Raw genomic sequence first — 9,026 nt, 5'->3', positions numbered from 1 at the left:
AAGTAACTGTAAATACAGAACCTTCCTTGGGAGGTCCCCTCACCACGTACAGGAATCCACGTCGAGGGGAATTCAGTTAAGAGACAATTAACTAGTTATTGTATTAATATGTTAAATATCACTTTCATTATGCGAGTTGGAAAAAAGAAGCTTCAAGAAATATTCTACACAGATCAAACTACAAATTTGAGCAAATGTATGAATTCTTGTTCTAAACGCGCATACGCTTTCGCATAAAGTTGTTCACAATAGGGATTGATGATTCTACCTTTTTTTTCACATAAAATATAACAGTAATTTGTCTTTCTTTCAAGTACCGTGTGAGGGCGCTACGTAGTGCTTGCGTGATTTAGAAATGAATTTCTTACGATGTTTTGCGAAGGATATCCCGTCTGATGATGTGCAATTCAAATAGTTTGTTAAACTATGTTCAAGGAAGTAGCATCAATACCATTACTATTTAGTTACTACAAAAGTGCGGCATTAAAAAAAAACATTCGTTCAGGGAATTTTTAAAGTTTTAGTAATACGACTGTCATTTTCCATGATTTTATTTAATCGACCTAGTTAACCAGGTTTCACCTTTTCTCGGGTAAGTTTGTTTAAAACTTTGAATATTGATATTTAGTAATAATTTCCAATTAATAAAACTTACGTAGGTTTCACATAAGTAAAAAATAGGACTATAATCAATTAACTATTTCAAATATTAAGGCTAATAGAATGACTTATTAGAAAAATAAAACTAGTAAAAGATCTTAGTATTACTACTATTAGTAACGGTTTAACTCTTACTACTAGTACTAGTACAACACTAGGACTAAAACTCGTAAAACATTTATTTTACTAAGAGTAAGACTGAGTGACTCAAGTATTCATTCAACGTATGGCTTGGTAATCTGGTAATATTGTGATGTGTAGCGAAATCACATAATGAAAGAAACGTGCAATGTATTCAACTTTCTCGGCTGTGGGAAAGCTTTATGACTTAACTTAAGCCAAGGCGTGTTATAAAACATTAAAAGCTAGTACAAAACATTCATTGAAGGCTCTTCAGTGTAACTTATTTAATAAAAAAAAACATCAAACATGGGATTAAGCTATCAGTATTGTTAGTAATGTGGAATTTAGTCGGTTACAGAAGAAAATTTTAACGCATGTTGAATTTTGAATTTGTTTTAATTCACATATATTCATTTTACAACTGCCTTTAGCTAGTTCTTTTCTGGTTATAAGCTGAATTGATTCGTACTGCGTACAATGACTATCAGCGTATGCAACATGTAATCAAGACGAATATCGCACGAGCTAAAAAAATCTTCAAAATATAATGACAATGACGATGGTAATTTTTATAACTTCTTATATATAACATTAGGTGATAAGCTTGGTATTCTTATGCGTTACCAAGTAAATTTAAAATACTAATAGAATAAACGTGAAACCCACTTGTATCATTCGATTTACCACTTGTTAGTTATAAGTTATAGTGTTATATCAGTTTCGGAGAATTCCACCACTCATCAGTAGCTTTGGATAAGAGCAGATCAAAAGAATAATACTAGCTTATCTAGCTGGAGAATTCACAAGAATAAATTAATAGTATAAATGTTGCATATTTTTGAAATTTTAGTGTAGATATGTGATCACTGTGTTAATAAAATACATTTCAAATCACCATAAATAAAGTTTACACTTCGCCGCTATGTGAAGCCTATCCTTATTCTTTCGATACGGCGATATCCAGGTTTACTGATGAGGGATGTAATTCCCCGAAACCGGTATAACTCAGTAACAAGTGGTAAATCGAATGATATCTTGGGCTAAACATTTAGTTTTTAGTATTTAAACAGCTTGTTTGATTGAATAATTCACAATAATATATTAGTAGCATCAAAGCCTTATATTCTTGAAATTCCTTTATAAATGTAGGATTACTGTGCGTGTAAAAAAAACATTTCAATAAACCATACAAGTAACGATAAACTTGGAATAAAATAGAAGTAACAGTAACGAAGTAAGAGATGGATAATATGTTTTTTAGGATAACAGGCATTAAGATAACATATCACTCGGATGTTATCGTTAAACTGCCTAAAACTTGAAATTTCAGTCATCCTTTCGATTAGCCTAGTTCATAGGAACTTCTTTTACTAAGATATCACAATTATACGAATTTCCTTTGTACCCAACTTTAACTTTTAATGTTATTATTCTTAGAACCTTTACGCTGGGTAATTGAATTATAATTATTTTACGAGAATGTAAAACAGTTTAAAATTAAAATAGTACACTTATGCCTCGAAACAATATTAAGCATAAGTGCTTTCTGGAGTCTCGAATAAGCCAAGTGTATAAAAGCATTTCAACTATACACTGTCTATTACGCGCTTCTGTAGAAGAGGCTTTACGCTAGTACCAGTGTTAGAGTGGCCAGAGTATTAGATATGAAACATGAAAGCCTATTTATAATCATATCAAATGCAGCAGGTTGTGGCATATAAACAAAGCTGGTGAAATGTGAAACTCTTAGTTATAGTAACACTACCATGCTGAACCATGACAGAGTCTACGTAGTGTGAATGTTAATGCTCACTTTTAAATCGCGAAATAGCTAAAATATGACGTTATGAAAGGAAACGCAGCCTAATGATATCCAAGTAAACATCAGAAAAATACATCGTGAACCCAAGTTATTTCCACGATATATTTGTTCAAAAGTGGCATACACCAAGCAGCTGGATATTAATGCAATTCCATACCAAGTCATACCCGGTCAAGTTCTCCAATGCACCGCCTGTGTTTTTCTGTGCGATCGAGTTGATGAAATGAGGGCTGAGAAACCAGCGCCCTCACGCTTTAGATGACTTGTGAAGAGTTCTCAGGCGGATGAGTGTGCTTTATACATGATAGACACGCGACGAAGAATTTTGCAATTAAATCTACGCTGCAGAGTATTCATGGTAGTCAGACGGAGCATTACCAGACGTGGTGAGATTCTAAAATAATTTTAATATAAAGCACCTATTACCAAAATTATCAAACAGAAGTATATAAAAGTTAATAATTTCTTGTTAGCTACAGGGTAACGTACAAGAAGACCAAACTTCCGTTTTAAGGCAAATACTACATTTGACATTATGATATTTATAATGTATGGATGATAGTTACCTCAGCCCCCAAAATGTTGTGTTTTCATCCCTGTATATATGTGTGTTTGTCAGCAAGATTTCTCTGGAACGGACTATTTGGACTATGACCCATCTTAGAAATGATTAATTTTGGAAGAGTCAAGATCACAGATAGGTCAAAAAAATCCAAAAATCCTTATCTGTTAACATGGAGACAGATTTTTCACACTATGATCGGATTTTGATGAAACTTGGTGGACATATATAGAATTTTATTTCTCATCTTCCTGCCAAAAATGGTCCTTCGATAACGTTGGACTTACGGATACATTTGTCTATTTTTTGAGAGCCGAATATCATCAGCGTTGCCTAGCGGAGATATGCCCTCTACTAAGTGTCCCTCTGGTATTACAACATGATATTAGCTGTTTTTGTTTCGCCAGATGAACAAACATTTATTAACCGGCACTTGAAATTCTTTTAGGCAAGATTAGAGTAAATTAATCTATGCGACCTTTTTAGCCGCGGCATATCGGCTCATAGAATGGCTCTTGAGTTTTTCAAGTACAAACTTTTAGCTTATAGCTCCGTCATCTCTTGACCTATTTGATATCTAATTACAGTTTTGGACTCAAGAGGTCAAAACCTTTCGATTCATGTATTTGACCACACCCAAGGTCACATAGATTAATTTACTCTAATCCTGCCCAAATTATTTCAATTTGAGGGAAGGCTGGTAGAGATCCTGATGAGTAATAATATTGAATCGGGTATATGCTCGCCCAATGCTTGATATTGCTGGCGCACATAAATATGGATAATTAGATCTCAAATCGGTCAAGAAATGACGAAGCTATGAACTAAAAGTTTGTACTTGAAAAAACAAAATCAAAGCCATTCTATTAGCCGTTATGCCGCGGCTAAAATGGTCGCATAGATTAATTTACTCTAGTCTTGCTTAAAAGAATTTCAAGTGCCGCGGCCATTGAGGTTTCCCTGATATTTTTGTTTACACCGTTCACGGGAATGATGTTACTGATTCAGAACTTTAAAATGAAATGTAGATTAAGTTGTTGAAAAAAATTCGCCATAAAGACAGGAAAAATGTAAATAATATTTAATTAAAGTTGATATACAACGTTTCGGCGTAGTGTTATACCTGAGTAAGAGCACTGGCCCGAAACATTGTATATCAACATTAAGGATAATATAATTATATTCATTTTTACTATGCGTATTATTCACTTTTCATCTTTCCACTTCTAAATGTAACGTAATCACAGTGTTTAGTGACGTGTAAAATTATTTTCCGGCAATCTTAATGTTAACCACAAGCATTTTTAATGCTCGATAGTATATGATTGTACAAGCCTTTAGTTTCAGTCTTGTATCGTAAACTTATAACGGTAGTAAATTCCTATGTCCTGTTTAGCATAGTTTATACTGAAGAAGATAATAACAAGAGGGAATCCTGAATAGCCGAGGCACTTGCAATTTTTTCCAGACAGGATTAGAGTAATCTATAAGACCTTTTTAAACTTTTTTATCAGCTACTAGCGAAAGTACCCGGCTTCGCTCAGGTTGTTAGGTTGATATGTCAGCGAGTGTATTCTGAACCGATTTTAAGATAGAAGAACAGTCTAAAATATTTAAACATATTTTTATTTCCCAGAAACATAAAAAAGTCGTAAAGAGACAATAATAATAAAATTATTATAGATAATTATAGATGCCACTATATGTCACGTTATCTAACTTGTATAAAAGCTAGTGTGTGTCATGTCACGTTTAATTTATCTTGATTTTTCGAAATAAGAAGATTCATAAAAGCCAAAATGCATTTATCAAGATAGAATTATTCGTTTAATGTCTGTCCATTACGATTTTAGTGACGGGGTGCGAGGGGGCCGTGAAACCTTGTAAGTTTAGTGGATGGTATGATTTAAAGAAATGAATAAATAAGCCTAAAGTAAAGACACAGTGTAACATAACCTAGCCTAGAGCCAAGTGCATAAAGTGTATTATGTAAGTAAAAATATTGATTCAGTTTGAAACTAATCGTTTCTAAATTTAAATAAGAGAAACTAAATTAAGAAATTAACAAATATTTGTTTCAATTTTGTAGTTTATACATATCATTTTATACTTTCAGTGCATAGACTAACAACAATATTAGGTTATACTTTTGGTGCTAAACGACATGACATAAAAAGCCATTGTTGGAACCTATTTTTACCAAAAAGCACTGTATTTTTTCGCTAGCATGCCTCATTAAAAAAATGCGCACACACATGGATAAGTAATAATACCCAGATGCACACCCTCAGGGTCCACTTAGTATGAGTGCAAAATTTCGGGTTTTTAGGTTCTTTCCTCTTGGAGCTATTGTGGTAACACACAAACAGAGAGACGCCCTTCTATTATTATAAATATTTTTGTGCATCAGCAATACCAAGCGTGGGGCGCACGAATACCCGTTTCGATTTTATTACTTATCAGAATCTCTACACGTCTACCCTCAAGCAGGATTAGAGTAAATTAATTTATGAGACCTTGGGCGTTTTCAAATGTACCATGAAAGTGTTTGACCTTCTGAGTGCAAAACTGTAATTATATCTCAAATCGTTCAAAAGATGACGGAGCTAGGATCCGAAAGTTTGTATTTGAAAAACTCAGAACCATTCTATGAGCCACTATAACGCGGCTAAAAATGTTAGTCTCCCTTCCCCCTATCCCTATGAATTAACCTCATGGCGATACGGACACCATGAATGATACTCCATGTGATAAAGAACTAGACAGAGTCTAAACTGATTGGTTTATTTAGACCATAAGAGAAATACTTCAATCAGATGGAATTTAATCAGGTCAGAACAAACAATTACGTGAATTTAATCAGGTAGTAACAGACACTCTTGGATCAGATATTTAAACTAGGTTGTAACAGGCAATTTTTTATCAAATGTTTAGGTTGTAACAGACACTCTTGGATCAGAGGTATTTAAACTAGGATGTAACAGACACTACTATTAGGGGTATTTAACTAGGTTGAAACAGACACTCTTGGATCAGAGGTATTTAAACTAGGCTGTAACAGACATTTATATCAGATGTATTTAACTAGGTTGAAACAGACATTTCTATCAGGTGTATTTAACTATTTGATCAGATAAGTTTATTCAAGTAACAGCATACGTAAAGTCTGTTATACTGCTTCAATGTTTTCCCTAAGACATAAGTACCTTAATATAAAGCCAAAAGTTACTAGGATAAACAGTATGAAAGAACTACTTCATCTAAGATATAGTGCTCGAAAGAAGTTTTTAGTTTCAGAAAAATTCAGCAGACTGAAATATGAAAGAAAAACTGTCTTGACCTGTTTTAAAACCCATCTCTGTCTAAGACAGCAGTATTTCTTAGCAATTTTATTTGTAAAAACATGATTGCTTATTAGTTGAAGTGTATAATGTACGATGAGCTGTGCTGCACACGTGGGACTTACCCCTACACTCTTTTATTTACATCCATCTTCAAGGACTGAACACGAAAATAAGGAGTCCCAACAGAACGCAGACGTAAAACGTTCATGGTTCTGCACACAAATGATCCATTTTTTCTAGTCGACATTATTTCAAAAACAATGAATGTTAAATGCTATGGTCACAGAAGCATCACAAATATTCCGCATACGAAACGATACAAAAATTAGTAGAAAGCGAGGAGAAGGGTAGCTTTAAACTTGCTCTCTGTACATGTAGCTTTCTGGAAGAAAAAAACATGTATGTACACACACTATTAGTATGAAGAAGGTGGGAATATTATGTTTTGATTTAAATAACATTTAGTTTCTTCTCATACAGTTTCCAACCAAAATCGGAAAGACTTGGATCGACTAGACTATTTATCATTCCCTGCAACAAGACTCTTCATAAACAGTAATGATAATTTATACTTTACCACGTCGCACAACTTAAATAAAAGTAACTTTTTATACGCTTCTTGAAATAAATACAATTTGGGAACTCGAACTGGGTATATTTTGTGTAGTACATTTCAAAATCATACAAATAATTCACTGAAGAATTTTAAAAAACATGTTGTTTTACCATTTTTAGGGTGTTTAATACTTTAAATGATTTTATCCAGTTATAGATCCACACAAGATTTTATGACACATTTATTAAGCTAGTACTCAACTGATTACATTACGTACAAGTAGAAACAGACTTAAGCAATTTATTTGTTTGTGTGTGTTAAGTAAAAAAGGTAACTACACGTAAAAGATTTAAAATGTACGGTATCATTGACATTTTTCTATAAGCACAAGCGTCATTATCACCGACTTCAACGTTTTTAAAAGGCATTTCTCCATTCTTATAAAGAATGTATTATATTATAAATAATAGATATCAAATTAGTAATGGTAAAGTACAACTAAATATTTTTGATAAGAGAAGAGCATTTAATTTTCCCATCCTTGGTCTGCCCACCCCTAATAGTGTGGTTCCTCGTATGATGCTGAAAGACGTTATTACGTCTCAATTGAAACGAATTTTAACTGTTTGTAACAACAGCGCGTTTTTTTTTATGGATATTGCTTTATTCTTCATAACTAAATTAGAAAATAATGGATATAAGTACTGGCAAATAAAAAGGTTTTTTCGCAATTTTTATAATAAATTTCAAAATATTTTATTAGATAAATATTCAACGAGAAAAACATTTTTTGTCACTAGAGGTAATATGCAAGTTAAATTTATTCGGTATAGCCGGGACTGGAAAGACTAACTTCAAGTAGCTGGGCTTGCCTCAGCTATCCCGTGCTATATACTTGAATAATGTGACAATATGAACTACTTAAGGTAAGTCTTGTAGTTCTTTTAAGATCTTTTTTTTAACAAGTCATTATCAGAAAAGGGTGGAAGTTGGGAGTAACATAGAGTAGAATTATTAGGGTGGTATTTATTCTACTTTAAGGATTTTTTAGACCTTTTTAAGGGTGGAGGATGGTAGAAATATATATTTTTTGGGTGGCTTAATTTGATCGTATTTCTACTTTTAACTTTATTACATCTTTTTAAGGGTAACTGCCTTCTCACAACTGGCTACAGACAGTGAAAGGCAGTAATAGTTGAGACGTTGTGGGTGTAAGCACTCAACTCTGTACCGTTATTGAATTTTCCACTACTGCTTCCTGGTTTCTCATCTGCTTTTTTGATTTTGTCTGATAGTGATAGATGGGATATCCCCAACACTTTTGGGTGCTATTACCACAGGCAATCTTCGTTATGACTTTTGGATAACGACCGGAATGTGCGACGTTTCTTTTGTTTTTATAAATAGTTTTTAATTTATATATATGTTGAAAAGCTAAATATTAAAGAAGAGAATACATCATAAGGAAGGATAACGGAAATCTTACGCAGCATATCCAAACCTCAGATGAGGTACAATTAAAAGTAAATTCATGAGAGTTTGTGTATGTGTTTTCTTATAGCAAAGCCACATCGGGCTATCTGCTGTGTACACCGAGGGGAATCGAACCCCTGATTTTATCATTGTAAATCCGAAGATTTACCGCTGTCTCACCGGGGGACAAATGCATGAGAGAGAGAGAGAGAGAGAAAAAAAACGCAGCCACAATACAAATATCTAACATTACATGATGGCTCACTTTATGATTTATACCCCGGTGTTGGAAGTTTGTTTTGTGGCTGCGATTTTTTTCCCATGTCGTGAATTTAATTTACATTTATTTGGATATATATGACACAAAGTTAGTGTTTGAGTATAAATATATGTATCTAACACTTGTAATGCAGAAGTGGAGATTACTATGCATAATTTGATTAGGAACCCCCTTTTATGAGAAAAGGGTTTTCTTCCTATGTATGT

General features: G+C 33.3%; 1 protein-coding gene across 2 annotated transcripts in view; it reads left to right on the top strand.

Moving 5' to 3' along the window:
- The window catches only part of LOC106478877 (serine/threonine-protein kinase OSR1-like), a 124,924-nt gene that overhangs the window by 9,333 nt on the left and 106,565 nt on the right, over positions 1–9,026 (top strand). The window contains exon 1 of one of the 2 annotated variants that reach the window (XM_022382563.1): positions 396–592. The exons of the other annotated variant lie outside the window; for it this stretch is intronic. The gene's annotated coding sequence lies outside the window, so the exon portion shown is untranslated. Of the gene's footprint in view, positions 1–395; positions 593–9,026 lie in introns of those variants that run through there. 2 annotated transcript variants of the gene reach the window in all.

Source organism: Limulus polyphemus, unplaced genomic scaffold (assembly GCF_000517525.1).
Source record: "Limulus polyphemus unplaced genomic scaffold, Limulus_polyphemus-2.1.2 Scaffold258, whole genome shotgun sequence".
Taxonomy (NCBI): domain Eukaryota; kingdom Metazoa; phylum Arthropoda; class Merostomata; order Xiphosura; family Limulidae; genus Limulus; species Limulus polyphemus.
This window is presented reverse-complemented; position numbering and strand designations above follow the sequence as displayed.